This window comes from Pinus tabuliformis, chromosome 7 (genome assembly GCF_031772625.1).
Source record: "Pinus tabuliformis cultivar Carrire ecotype Pingquan chromosome 7, CPIR1, whole genome shotgun sequence".
In the NCBI taxonomy this organism is placed as follows: Eukaryota; Viridiplantae; Streptophyta; class Pinopsida; order Pinales; family Pinaceae; genus Pinus; species Pinus tabuliformis.
In genome coordinates, this window is record NC_142293.1 from 2,080,285,471 (window position 1) to 2,080,300,490 (window position 15,020).

The 15,020-nt window shown below is 41.2% G+C and overlaps 1 pseudogene; it reads left to right on the forward strand.

Moving 5' to 3' along the window:
- Positions 1–12,257, forward strand: part of LOC149256870 (putative CCR4-associated factor 1 homolog 6 pseudogene) — a 31,922-nt pseudogene extending 19,665 nt beyond the window's left edge.
- The last annotated feature ends 2,763 nt before the right edge of the window (positions 12,258–15,020 follow it).

Sequence of the window (15,020 nt, forward strand, 5' to 3'; positions counted from 1 at the left end):
ACATTTCTTTTGTTCACATCATGAGTTTCCTTTACTACCTTTTCACCATTAGTAAGTATTTCTTGTAGAAAATTTGTCAAATCTGTCTTCAAATCTGCCATGTCTGTCTTCAAATCTGTCCTCAAATCTGTCTTCAGATCATCCATCTTAGCTTCCATGCCCTTTATCTTAGATTCCACGCCATTTATCTTAGCATCTGTTAGCTTTTGTGAGCGTGACATTTGTTGCACTTGTTCTTGTAATTTTGATATATCATGTAGCATTTCTTCCTCTTCTTCATGAGTCATGCTAGAGCTTTCAGGTTCCTTACTAGGTGTTTGCATTTTCTTTCCTCGGGGCATCAGTTACCGATAATAATGCTTTACTATGCCCTTTGAATTCCTTCAAACCAAGCTTATGCAAAAATAAAAAATAAAAACTACACACCTTTTTTTACTTTGTAGAAGCCTGATATTGAATCTGATGTATCTCTGTAATTTCGAATCATCCAGTTCTGAAATTGTGACCTGTAGTAGCCTTCTATGTCCTCTTTCCAATGCCACTAGTCTGAACCAAATTGGATTCTCCAAGAAAGAGTTATGCCCAATCTCCCGCAGTGACCTTCTTACGAAATTTCAATCCGATGCTCAGAAAGAAAGTTATGACGATTTTCCCCAGGTCACCTGTTTTGAGTGTAATTCAGGAGTCTGCAAAAAGACCAACTTCCTGAGATCATATCTCCGAAAATATCGCGCGAAAAGCTCTGTTTGGAACAGCTAAACCCTAGAATCCAAAGCTCCGATACCAAATGTTATGAAACCAGCTCACAAAAGATAGAAAAGAGAGACCCACGCCTTAGAATTCAGCCTCTTCGAGGGGGCAACCTCCTTTACATTACATAAATGAACAATTCTTGGATGATACAAATGACAAAACCTCCTTTCTATATATAGTAGTCTATGGAGTCACAATATAATCCAGCCGACCTAACAATAATAATATAAAGCCACAAAAATAACAATAGAGGGATTCTATGGGCACATTAATAACAATATGGGGGTAATGGGGGCACAACAATATAAATAAGGGGTATAACTACAATAGTAATGGGGTAATCACTAGTATTATAGGGACCCAACAGGGGCACAACAATATTAATAAGGGATACACCTACAATAGTAATGGGGTAATCACTAGTATTATAGGGACCTCACATCTTGCAACACATTGAGATATTCAGGCAAGATATCATCAATAGAAGGCAACTGACTTTGCTCTTCGAGATCTTCAATCAATGAAGGTTAAAACAATCTCAAGTTTTCTGCATTAACTACTAAATAGATGTGCATGTAAGCTGGAAAATCAAGGCGAAAAGCATTTTCACCAATTTTCTCAAGTATCTTGAAAGGCCCATACCTTATTGGCTTCAGCTTCTTACCTTCACCTTGCATTCTGTCTTTGCTGATGTACAACCACACTTGATTACCAAGTTAGAAGCTATGCTCAATTCGATGCTTGTCATGCCTTGCCTTGTACTTGGCCTGGCTTCTTTCCAGTTGTTCCTGCACTGCCTGGTGAATTTCTTGGATCTGTTCAATGAACTTGGTTGCTTTGTCCACATCACTGTGTCCATCAACTACTATGTCTTTTCCAAAGACAAAATCCAAGGGAGACTTTGGTGTAAAACCAAAACAAGTCTCAAAAGGAGATCTCTGTGTAGAAGAGTGCTTGGCACAGTTGTAAGCATGTTGCACATAACACAAATGTTCATCCCAAAGCTTGGGATGCTTGCTGCAATAGCCCCTGAGCAACTGGATCATTGTCCTGTTGACCACCTCTATTTGGCCATCTATTTGTGGATGAAATGTTGTGCTCTTCTTCAATCTGGTGTCCATCAATTCCCATAGACTTGACCAAAACTTCCCAACAAATCGGGAATATCAATTGGATACAATGGAAGTGGGTAACCCAAAATGAACCCAGACATGCTGAAAGAACAACTTTGTTGTTTGTTCAGCTATAATCTGCTTGCTACAAGGTATTAAAATACACATTTTGTTGAACCTATCCACAATAACATATAAATAATCATGACTTTTTCTAGATTTTGGCAATCCCCCAACAAAGTCCATGGAAACACTTTCCGAAGGACGAGAAGGCACTAGAAGTGGAGTGTACAAGCCTGTTTTTCTATTGTTGGGCTTGCTTTTAGCACACATGGTACACCCTTTTATATATCTAGAAACTGTTTCATGCATTCTTGGCCAATAGCAGAACCTTTGCAGCTGTGCAACTGTTTTACTTACACCAAAATGACCTGATATAAGAGAAGTATGTGCTTCTCAGATTATGTTAGCTCTTTCAGTTTGTGGAATGCATAACTTTCCAAATGATACAAGAGTTGGTCCTTAACATAATAATCCAATTCTTCTACTTGTTTGCCATGACATAAATTTGCATATACATCTTTAAAATCTATATCTTGAGCATATTGTTCAATGTAGCTTTCATGCATTACTGAGTTATGCTTAAGTATAGTAGATGCATTTATGATTGGTCTGAATAACATATCTGCAACCTTATTGTGTATGCCCTCCTTATATTTGATGACAAGATGAAACTGTTGTAGAAAACCCATTCACCTATAGTGTCTTGATTGTTGAAATTTAGTTTGTGAGTGCAAATATTGAAGTGGTTGATGATCTGTATGGATGATTGTTTCTTTGCCCATTAAATAATGTTTCCATTTTTTCACACTCTGTACTAATGCATACAATTATTTATCATATGTGGGATAATTAACTACTGTAGAATTAAATGTCTCAGAATGATAGCATATGGGTCTATCGTGTTGCATTAACACTGCTCCCATGGCATAATCACTGGCATCTGTTGCAATCTCAAATGGTCGTTGAAGATCTAGCAGTGCTAGTACTGGTGTTGTACTAATTTTTTCTTTTAAGGTGTCGAAGGTTTTCTGTTGTTTGCCTCCCCACTTAAACACCTTGTTCAATCCTGTTAAAGCATGTAAGGGAGCTGCAATCAAGCAAAAGTTAGCAATAAACTTTCTCCAATATTTTGCTACTCCTAGGAAGCTCCTAACTTCTGTAGCAGATCTGGGTTTAGGCCAATTCACAATGATTTCAACCTTAGAGGGATCTATCTTCAATTCACCACCCCCTACAATATGACCCAAATAACTTTAAAAAAGTTTTTCCAAATTCACATTTTGATAACTTTACATAGAATTTTTCTCTTTTCAAAACATCTAAAGTCTTCTTTACATGCTTCAAAAGTTCTTCCCATGTTTTACTGAAAAAAAGAATGGCATCTAAATATAAAATTACAAAATCATCAATAAAAGTTTGGAGTACATCATTCATAACTCTCATGAAAGTGGCAGGAGCATTAGTAAAGCCAAAAGGCATAACCAGCCATTCATACAGCCCTTGCTTTGTTTTGAAAGCAGTCTTCCATGCATCTTGTTCTGCTACTCTGACCTGATAATAGCCACTACGCAAGTCGAACTTGGAAAATTAAACTGCTTCTTTCGACTGATCTAATAGATCATCAATGCGAGGAAGAGGATAACGATTCTTGATTGTTATTTTATTCAATGCTCTATAATCAATGCACATCCTCCACGAATCATCTTTCTTTCTCACCAACATGATTGGGGATCCGCATGGTGATGTGCTTGGTCTTATGAACCCTTTATCGAGCAACTCTTGTACCTGCTTCTTGATCTCTGCATTCTCTAAAGCGGATAACCTGTACATTCTGATGTTAGGTAATGGAGCATCTTGCTGTAAATGAATATCATGTACTATTTCCCTTTTGGGTGGCAGACCTTTAGGTTCTTGAAATAGGATATCATATTCTGAAACAACTTTATCTAACTCAACTTTCTGTTTAGCATCACAACCTTCAAATATATTGGTTTTATGAGGGTTCTTTTCCTTTACAACCATTAGTAAAAATTGTTTGCATGAATTTACAATTCTTTTCATCTGCCCTGAGTTTATGAGAGAATAGTTATTTTTGAGTTTATGAGCTCTTACAATATATTCTATTCCATCTTTAGTGAGTTGATACTTATTTTCAACTCTATAGAAAATGGCTTTTCTATCATACAAGTAAGGACTTCCTAAAACAATACCACATATATCCAAGGGAACTATATCTAACTCAACCTCATCTACGAATGTTGACCCAATAGAAAACCTAAGTTTACATTGTCTTGTCACTTGAAGATTTGCTTTATCACATACCAAACCTAATGGATATGGCTTCTTGTGAGGTGTGGTTAGTAATCCCAACTTCTTTACAATTGCTTCAGAAATCAAGTTTACTTGTGATCCACTATCAAATAAAGTATCAATTTTTTGGTGCTTGGAAATAACTCTAATATGAAAAAGCTCATGCCTTATCCTCTCATTTTCTTTATTATCAATAGATTGTGCATAATTACTTATAGATGCTTTAGAATTTTTACCTTTTATACCTGTGGCTTTGACTGTTGTTTCATCCCCTGAGTCTGACCCCAAGTCTTTCTGAATAGCAGCAACAGTCTTCTTCTTCTTACCACCGAACTTCTTAGGTTTCAGCGCCAGATGCAAAGACTAGCAGTGTGCATCATCGTGCCCATCCTTATTGCAATGAGTGCATGAAGGTTTGTCTTTCTGTACAACATTTGTCTTCCTGTCCTTCCATTTTAGCTTCTTATTTTCCTTGTTCTTGCTTGCAGAGGGTTTTGATGATTCCCCCAATCTCTGGGCTCACATTCTTGCCTCTAGCCTCTAGATGTGTAGCCTGAACTGATACATCATCTAGGCTAGTGGGGTTAAACATGAGAATGGTGTGCCTCAAATAGCTATGCAGACCACCTATATACTTCAACAAAGTTTCAAGTGAGTCTAGAGAAATGCCTAGAGTTAAGCTCTTTTTTTAATTTCCTGGGTATAGCTTTGTACACTTTGGCCCTTTAATTGGCAAAGAGTTTGCCAACTCATCATTGCTTTCTGCATATAAGTTAGTGGATAGAATTGTTTTTAATCGCAGAAACAAATTCATTCCAGGTAGAAAGAATTTTACCATGCTTCTTCAAATCAGCTTGTGTCTTGCCTTCCCACCACACTAGGGCAATTCCTCCAAGGTGAAGGCTAGCCAACTGAATCTTTCTCCTTTCTGAATAAATTTTTTGCACCCTGCAATATACATCAATTTGTTGAATCCAGTTATCTAGCTTTTTTGCATTTAATTCCCCATCATAAATTGGCAAATCAAACTTTACATCTAATTTAATCAAAGAAGCCTTATTCTTTTTCTTATCAGGGCTGGGAGATGAGGATGGTGAAGGAGATAGTGGAGGAGATGATGGAAGAGGCTTTTCCCCTTTCCCTTTTGCCCTCTGGAGGGGCATCTAGAGAAGGTTCCTCAGCTCCTTTGTCTTGTTTGGGTGTCGAAGTGCTCTCACCTCGACCCTTCTTAAATTCCTGATCATCTCTTCCACCATGGCCCTCATGGCCATAAAACTGCCCATGAACTGAGATTTTGGTTCCAAATGAGTTTCTTCTGCCATTCTCCTCTTCAGATAGACTCTTCCAATTTCTGGTTTGGCCTCAACAAGTTCTCCTTTTCCCAGTTTGAGCTTTGGTCTAGTTAGCATTCAAAAAGAAATCCAGTACAAGCTTTTTTAACCTTAACAAACCAAAAACCAAAAGCTCTGATACCAGTTGATCTGATAATGAGATCTTAGATTAATATTAAGGTATTACAGACTCATGTGCATGGATTTTCCTATATCACTTAGTGCAACGAATCGATAAGATTGCGAATAATATAGACAATGAGCAGTTAGAGAAACATAATAGACAAACACACATAACACAACAAGTTTAATATGGAGTTCACCCAAAACTCTTGGGCTATGTCTCCTGGTCCAGCCTTTAGTGGTGACCTCTCTATTATGTCTTCAAGAGCAGAGTTTTACAAAAGTGAGCTCAATTTGAGTCTCAACACAATAGATACAAAACAGCAGGAGTTTACTTGAATCTCTCAAGTCTCTCTGAGTACACAGACTCTCCCTCTTGCTCTCCGTCTTTGTTTTCTCTCTGTCTCAGCACTGCCTTCTTCTGTCTTTGTCATTCTATGGCTTTTAAGCCAATCGGCGCTGTCTATTCGTTTCCTCTTCTCAGCTCTTTGGCTCCCGACCTCTGTCCGCTCAAATCCCCTCTAAGCGTTAAGCAATCATTACTAAACGTCTTTAGGGATGGTGGCCACTTGTTCTGCAACAGAATGGACCATCAGCGCTTTTGAAATCCCCAAAATGGTCATTCTATGTTTACACAGAGAAATACACTAAAACACGGGAAAATCCGCCAATCTGTCGTTTATCAGACCTGAAATATCATTAACCCTGCCCTAGACTCCTATCGGGTCCACCTTTGATTGCTATCGCAAGTCCACTGTTGATCCAACGGTTTTTATTGATTTCGGGTGGCTTATGCGCCCGGAGATTACCCGCTCGAAAAGGCGGTTTTCTCTCTCTAGCGTCAAGCCACGTGGCGGCCAATGTATGGGCTCGGGCGGAGCCCGTCCAATACCACTTACCGCCTAAGGCTCGCCCGAAATCCTGCTCATTACAGAACTCAAAATATATATTGTTGCATGTATAAACCCTTTGGTTCCGTTTTATCGCTCCATTCGCATTTCCTTTGTTTTTCGTTTATTTAACAAAAATGCAAATTTACATAGAAAAACCATTTTCTTCCGGAACTCAAAATATATATATTTGTACCCATAAGACCCGTCGGGTCCGGCTTTATCGCAAGTCACATATGTATTGACCCCGCTCCTCTATATTGTTTTGATGCGATTTTGCGATGCGACATATTGCAATCGCATATCGCATAGTCCTCGGGCCCCAGTAAGTCCTTCTGTGTGTGTATTGGCGATGCGATGGTTCGAGTAGATATGGGTCGTTGATCTGCGCACATAGATTAATGGCTTTCGTTTAATCGCATCAATCGCTATCGCGATTTCCCATAAAGCCGCTTACAATGGACTCCGCTTGCCATCTCCGACTGCGATATGCCGATTAGATCTGGACCATTGATCGGCCAGATCTGAAGGCTCCTATGCGAAGTTGCTTAAGCCTCTAATAGACTCTGTTTCCACCATTTCTTCTTGTTTTTCCTTTGCGATAGTGTAATCCGCCTTTTGTAAAGGTTTTTCGTGATGCAATAGTTTTTTTATTTTTGAAGACTTAGAGGTTTTTTAGGATCCATTTTGGATCAGTCACCCATTCACTTGTTTACGTGCTCAGCAAGTCAAGTCGATAGCCAAATTTTCTCCTGGCATTTCATTTGATTAGTCCTTTTGTTGCTTTGATTTCCATTTAACAAGTTTGAAAAGTTTCGTTTGGTGTTTGAGCGTCTCTTTTTGGGCATATATCACATTGCCTGTCTTGCTTTTGGTTCAGTCTTTGCTTCATTAGTTTGAAATGAATTCTCTTTTGAACTTTGTGTTTGCTTGTGATTGATTGTATTGGAAATATTTCATTGAAGTGTTTATGAAAGATTCATTCCGTCATTTCATTGAAAAATACATAATTCTAGTTTGTTGAATCAATATGTTACGTTAGTTAGCATCATTGAAGGCTAGAGTTTCAATGTCACTTGCATTGGAAAAGAAATGAATTCTCTTAACTAGTGAAAGGGCTACTTGAAGTGCATTTGATAGGAAAGTTAGGAATTGGAAAAAGTTTTTTTTCGTTATTTTGTTTTCAAAAGCGAAATAGTGAAAAAGTCGTTTTGCTTTTAATTTCTCATTTTGTTGCATTTGAGTGTGTTTTCTACTCTCATTATTGTAGACAATTCATCGAATTGAAAGGGTATTGTCTCATTTAGCTGCATATAGGTGTTTTTTCGATTCACATCTATAAGGCCTGAAAACCAAGACATAAATTCAAGATAAACTCTAAAATGTACTTAATTAACCTAAGGCGCATTTGAAATATAACGATCACATCTTAGAAGGTCTAGGATAAAGACGTGTTCCAGCGTCTTAAAACCTAGCAGTTGTCGATCGCGTCGGCGCTAAACAGCGCTAGTACGGACTTGTGCTCCGTGTACCGTCGAGTATATAAAGGAAGACCCCACTAGGGTTGAAATCCTTTATCCATAGGAAGCTGAGTCTGCCGCCTTGTAAACGTGATACACTGAACACAACATTCGAGGAGATTGCCTGCCCGTACTTCTCAGTTCGCCGAGAGGTATTCTGCAGTTCACGGTTACCTGGTAATCCTTTTTACCTAGATCATCCTGAGTAGTCATTTTGATCTTTTTGACTCCCTAAATATAAAATATCACCCGAGCGCTTGTCCTTTCGAGCTCGTTTCAAACCGAAAGTGATAGAGTCACCTTTGCTTCTTTCTCAACTCTTAAAACATGAAAGAGCACCAATTTGTTTTTGTGTCTTAAAAAATTGTTGCCCACGATCTTATAACATCCCTGTTAGTCTTTTTTAGACCACATCGTGAGTATACCTTTAAATACATTTTAAAGCCCTTGAAATCAATCTCTCTTTTGGTTATTTGAGACAAAATCATCGTGGTTGAACCAATTGGTTCACCTAGTTCCTCTTCCTCTCCTCTGTTTGAAATATTGTCTGAGGAGCCTTTTCCTGAATTGCCACAGTCACTTGAGGACCAAGGTGTTGAGCTTGGAATTGTTCTGAGTATTCAACCTTTTTCATCTCGTCCTCCCCCTTCAGATACTGGGTCACTTTCTGACATTGGCCCGGAATCTCCAGATAACCTATCCAGACTCCTGAGAGTCCGCCGACTTCTGAAGGTCAACATGGATTGGTTGTTTATCCTCCGAATCCTTTGTTCGATCCTGTTGTGATATCACCACAGCGTCCATACAGTCCATATGATCAACCGGGTATTCCTTTGGAATTATCCCCTCAAACATCTTCGGTAGTCCATCGTCGCCTATTTTCACCCATGGAATCAAAAGGCGAAATCCCAGTCTCCTCTTCGGGTCACTCGAAGGTTTCCACTCCACGCATAATCGAGGAGCAGGGATATCCTTTTCCTCCTGAAAGTTTTCCTTACACAGGAAGCATTCCAACCAGTGTTCATCCTTAGTTACCACGTAATTACGTGACTTTAGCTCAATTGGTTTCAGGCATGCCTACTGCCTCATCATTATATCATAACCCTATTTGGGCATCTAGCGCTATGCCTACCACAGGTCCATTCATTCAGAACCCGACCTCCCAACAGATGGTGATTTCTGCAGTTACTTTAGTCCTGGTGCAACCCACCATTCCAAATCCTCTTGTTTTGTTAGTTCAAGTAACCCATCTGGTTCAACCGACAATCTCAAGTCATGTCGTTGTCAGTTCTTCGATCCCTCCAATAAGTGGGTAGGCTATCCCACCGCCTGGGGGGCAGAGTCCGAATGTTTCTATGATGTCTGGCACAACCAATGTGAGTGGCTCACAACCTCACATGGTTGGGATGAACCAACCCTCTTCGGGTGCCATTTCAAATCCTGCTAGTCCTGTTGGATCAAGTAATGTCCAGTACCAACAACCCAATGTTGGTCTGTCTGGGTCAAGTCATGTCCAGTACCAACAACCCAATGTTGGTCCATCTGGGTCAAGTCACGTCCAATACCAGCAGCCCAATATGGCTCAAGGTTAGTACCAACCTCCTTATGTTCCATATGGTTCATAAGCGATGGCTAATCCACCATACATCCCTCAGCCTGGACCTTATGTCTAGCCTGTTTCGTCCGCCGCGCCCGATGGATATGGCCAAATACAGTTCAGAAACTTTCAAGGTGTCATTCTGGGAATTGTCCAAGTACCTTTGCAGCAGCAAGGGCAACCTTCGTTGTAGAAAGGGCCATCCATGCAACAGCAAGGGCAACCTTCGTTGCACCAAGGGCCATCCATGCAGCAGCAAGGGAAACCTTCATTGCAGCAAGGGCCATCCATGCAACAGCAAGGCCAAATGATCCCACAACAAGGGAAACTGAAACTACTGCAGGGGCAACCCTCGCAACCATTGTAGCAAACCATGCAGCCACAATCCTCTTAGCGTATGCCTTCGCAAGGTCAACCTCTACAGTCGCAAGGATAACCTTTATATCCGCAAGGTCAACCCTTGCATCAACAAGGTCAACCCAGGTAGCAACAACCCTTATACTCATATCAACAGGGTTAACCCTTCGAAGGGCAAGGCCACGGTCAAGTCCTGTAGCAGCAGGCATAGAATCCTTATGTCCAAGGGCAACAGGTTCACCCTCCTTTTGTCCAAGGAAAGCAAGTCCACAATCCTTATGTCCAAGGAAAGCAAGTGCAAAACCTTTACGTCCAAGGGGCAGCAGGTCCAAAATCCTTATGCTCAGGGACATCAGGTGCAAGATCCATATGTCCAAGGTCAGCAGGCTCAACAACCTTCTAACTAGTATGTTGCTTATCAATAGCCTCTGGCCGAACAGTTCCAAGGTTTTCAAGGTCATAATCCTACCTACGGGCAAGGTAACCTACAGTGGAGACAAAATCAAATGTCTTATGGACAAAATCCTCCACTTTGGGGACAAAATCCTTACTAGCAAGGATGGGCCCCACCGGTTTGGCCCCCTTATCAACCTCAAATGCCTTTCAATACCTAATTGTCATTCTTGGCTACGCTAGAATTTCCAGATATGTCTACACTCACGAATGACCCGATCTTTCATTCGCCATACCGGCCTCCAATTTCGTCCAAGACTCCAAGAGATTGCCCAAAGTTTGAAGGAAAAGTGAAAGAGGATCCTCAAGACCATGTGATGACATATCACCTCTGGTGCTCCTCGAATTCCTACGTTGATGATTCCATTTGTCTTCGTCTTTTCCAACAAACTCTTACAGGGGCTGTAACCAAATGGTATATTGAGCTACCTCGAAATACCTATCATGACTTTAACACTCTCGCCATGGCCTTTCTCACACATTTCCAGTTTCCAGTTCGCTATGAAACTGGCACCCATCTGTTAACGTCACTCAAGCAAGACACTGCGACTCACATCTCCGATCACATCCATGAATGGAGATGTAGGCATCATATGATTAAGTTTGAAATTGCTTATCCTCATGCAAAGCCTGTTCACCAACGGCTTTGTCCTGTGCACCCAAGAAAAGCGGCCGCCATTAAGGGTGAAGTTGAAAAACTTTTGAAAGCTAGATTTATTTATCCGATCCCTCTTACGGGTTGGGTGTAAAATATTGTACCGGTGACAAAGAAACAAAGCACTATTCACGTTTGCATCGATTACCGTGATCTCAATCGTGCCCGTCCTAAGGATAATGACCCCACTCCCTTCATTGACTAGATCATTGATGAATGTGCTGGGAGTGAATTATTTTCCTTTATGGACGGTTTTTTTAGCTACAACCAGATAAACATTGTCTCGGCTGATTAAGATAGGACAACCTTTATCTATCAGTGGGGGACATTTGCATACAAAAAGCTCCCTTTTGGCCTTAAGAATGTTGGGCCCACATTTCAGAGAGTGATGTCTTATGAGTTCCATGACATTCGAAACATCATTCAACCTTACTTAGATGATCCCCCCGCTCATTCTCATAAACACCATGATCACCCTGATCATCTCCGGCAAATTTTTCTTCGCTATAGGCACTACAACATCCGGCTAAATCCGCATAAATGTGTTTTCTACGTCGAATCCAGATGACTCCTTACATTTATCGTTTCGAAATAAGGCATTTGCCTCAATCCTCTTAAAGTCGAGACCATCGTTAATTTAACCCCCCCCCCCCCCCCCCCCCCCCCACATCTTCATTGCATCAACTGCAGAGTCCGCTGGGAAAAGCAAATTTCCTTCGTCATTTTGTGTCGAACTTTGCTAAGTTAGCTTCAGGGTTCACCCGGTTGCTCAAGCAAGGAACCCCGTTTGTTTGGGATGAGGTTGCTCAAAAGTATTTCGATGACCTAAAGATTGTCCTCATAAATGCTCCTTTGCTGCATCCCCCAAACTATCATTGCAATTACTTCCTTTATCTAGCTGCAGCCTCTAGTACCATCACTATGGTGCTGGTACAAGATGATGACGAAGGAAATGAACATGTTATTTACTACCTCAGTCACAATCTCCTCGACACTGAAACGCGTTATGCTCATGTCGAGAAGTTGGCTTTGGCTGCTGTACAGGTTGTTCAGTGCTTTCGGCATTACATTCTACTCCGCACTACCACTGTGATTTCGGAATGCAACCCCATGACCTACATCTTGACTCGTCAGTTGTTGGGGGAAAATATTCGAAGTGGATTGTTATCCTCCAAGAATTTGATTTGGTGTACTGCCAAATCCAGGAAATCACTAGTCTCTGTTGAGTTGATTTGCTCCCTTCCCTCTGCTTCTCTTCCTGCTGATGTCGATGAGCAGCTCCCGAATGAGACTCTTTTCTTAATTAGCACTCTCAACCCCTGGTACAGTGATATCATCGTATATATCCAAACATCCACCTTTCGGTCTATGTTGACCAAGGATGATCGCCGACACATTCAACATCAATTTGAACCTTACCGTATCATTGGAGATACTTTATACCGCATCGATGTCAATTCAATTCTTCGTCGCTGTCTCACTCTCGAGGAGGCTGAGAGAGTCTTGAATGACTGCCATTCTGGTGCATGTGGCAGTCACCTGTCTGGATATGCTACTGCTCAAAAAATCCTTCGCACTGGTTATTTTTGGCCCTCTATCTTCAAGGATTGCATCCTTGTCGTTCGCAAGTGCCATGAGTGCCAAATTTATCAACGTAAGATGCGCGCCCCACCCGCTCACCTACACCCCGTTATTACCGTCGGTCCTTTTGCCAAACGGGGCATCGACTATATGACCTGTAATACTTGTTCGACCAGGGGGCATGGGTATATTATCGTTGATGTGGACTATTTCACCGAATGGGCTGAAGCGATGCCTACATACTCTGCAGATGGTAAAACGACGGGTCAATTTCTATTCAATCACGTTATTTCTAGGTTTGGAATGCCTCAGGCCATTGTCACCGACCATGGCTCCCATTTTCGAGATTACATGATGACTAAGCTGACTTCCATGTTGGGCTTGCACCATGATGGTTCAACCCCGTACTACCCTCAAGCCAATGGCCAAGTTGATGTTGTGAACAAAGTTCTGGTTACGATGCTTCAACGCACCATTGGGATGCACAAGTCAAATTGGCATCTCATGCTCTTTTTAACTCTGTGGGATTACCGAACCTCGACCAAGGACGCAACTGTATTCACACCGTTCCAACTAGTCTACGGTCTGGAAGCAACTTTATCGATTGAGTGTGAAATTCCATCCCTCAAGTAGGCTATTGAACTTCTCCCCGAGACCTCGCCTCAGGAAGGGCGTCTCTTGTACCTAGAACGACCTGATGAGACTCGTCATCTTGCTGCTTTGGTCATCAAAGCACATAAAAAATGGGTCAAGTCCCATTTTGATCAGTCTGTCTCCCCTTGAGATTTTTCGAAGGGCAATTTGGTTCTTCTGTATGATCAGGCTAATGATAAGCTGGGGGCAGGCAAGTTCGAACCCATGTGGCATGGGCCCTACATTGTTAAATATGTGTTACAAAAAGGGGCCTATGAGCTTATTGACTATGAGGGAAATCCCTTAGACAAGCCCCGGAATGGGATTTATCTCAAAAAGTACTATGCTTAGGTCATCTTGCATGGTTACTTTTGTACAATAGTGTGTTATTCATTTTTGTATAGTGTGGTTTGGTGTGTTGTTTTGCAAGCAACTTTCCTACTTATTATGTTTTTGCCTGCTTTGCAGATGTCGGTGTCTCCTCACATCGGTTTTGCTGATGGTGCTTTCCGTAGTACCCAGAATCTATCATTCGCGGCATGGGCCATTTATGACCCCCATGTTGAGTTGCTTGATCTTCAAGGTATTTGTCTAGGTCGAACAACTGATAACATTGCTTAGTATAGTGCAGTTATCGAATTGCTGTCAGAAGCTATGACTCTTGGCATCCGGGAATTGGTTGTCAACCTTGATTCACAGCTTGTTGTTCTTCAACTTAATGGGCAATATTCTGTTAGAAGCATATAGATATTGAGAATGTATCTACATATTCGTCTACTAGAAAGAAATTTCAATTACATTACGTATCATCATATTCCTAGACATATGAATACTTTAACATATGCATTAGTTAATTATGTGTTGGATAGACATTTGCGAAACATGTAAAAACTCAAAAAACAAAGACATTTGTACCATAGTAAGAAAGGAAGTACGACATATATATGTGTGTGTGTGTGTGCGCCAGTAATGTTTTTCATACATCAAAACCTCAAAAAATAATATGTGTGTTCAAAATACATCTGTGGCTTGCAGGCCTAAAAAATGTGGAATGCTAGACTTATGCACTAAACAACATGATGCTTATGATAGCATGTAACTGCTCGGACTACGTGAGTCAACAGTCGGCGGATCTGATTTGACACCCACACCGTGCCTTTGGGACTCGCATGGGACAACACCCATCCGGACATACTCTGGGATCCCATGGGTTAAACCCTTGAGATTCCATGCAATCTCCTCCTCATTGTCGCTTTCCTCCTAATAAGGAGCAACCTCGAACTGCCGAGCAATGCGCCTGGTGATTGGGGACATCCCGGCAGGGCATTCTGGTCAAACATCTGCATTCATAAAATCAAAGTGTCATGAATACATATATCTCAAAAACAATAAAAAAACATCAAAAATTAAAAATTGTTTGTTTTTTACCTCCATCATTGTAATCCTCCCACTTTGGGAGCGGCATATACGAATCTCCGTGGAAGTCGGTATTGCTGTAAGGCCAATCCTCCACTATGATCAGTTGTTGTTGTAGCCACGCAAAAAAGGCGGGCTTATAGGACGTGTGTTGGCCCCTAGTAATCCTGGTCATCAACTCACTCCAACGGACCATTCATGGGTCTCGTGGCATCAGTGGTTCCAC